Below are 286 nucleotides of genomic sequence, written 5' to 3'. Positions count from 1 at the left end.
CAAGGTGGTACTTGAACGTCGAGAGGTGCTTGCTGTCTGCGAACTTGGTTTCTTGGACACACGACACCGAGTACTTGGAGAGCAAGCTTTCAATAAGTAGGTGACCGTTCTTCTTGATGCCATTAGTGTTCACGGTAAGTAGCCTAACGTTGCTCCATGTCATGGTGGGCAATGCGGAAGGTTTAGTAACGAGTTACCAAGCCATCCGCAACCATCACCACGCCGCCATCCACTTCTTGGAGCTGGAGCACAGACGAGTTATCAGGGTAGTACCCATCAAGCTTGT

This window comes from Plasmopara halstedii (assembly GCF_900000015.1).
Source record: "Plasmopara halstedii genome assembly, contig: Scaffold_650, whole genome shotgun sequence".
Classification (NCBI taxonomy): domain Eukaryota; phylum Oomycota; class Peronosporomycetes; order Peronosporales; family Peronosporaceae; genus Plasmopara; species Plasmopara halstedii.
This window is presented reverse-complemented; position numbering follows the sequence as displayed.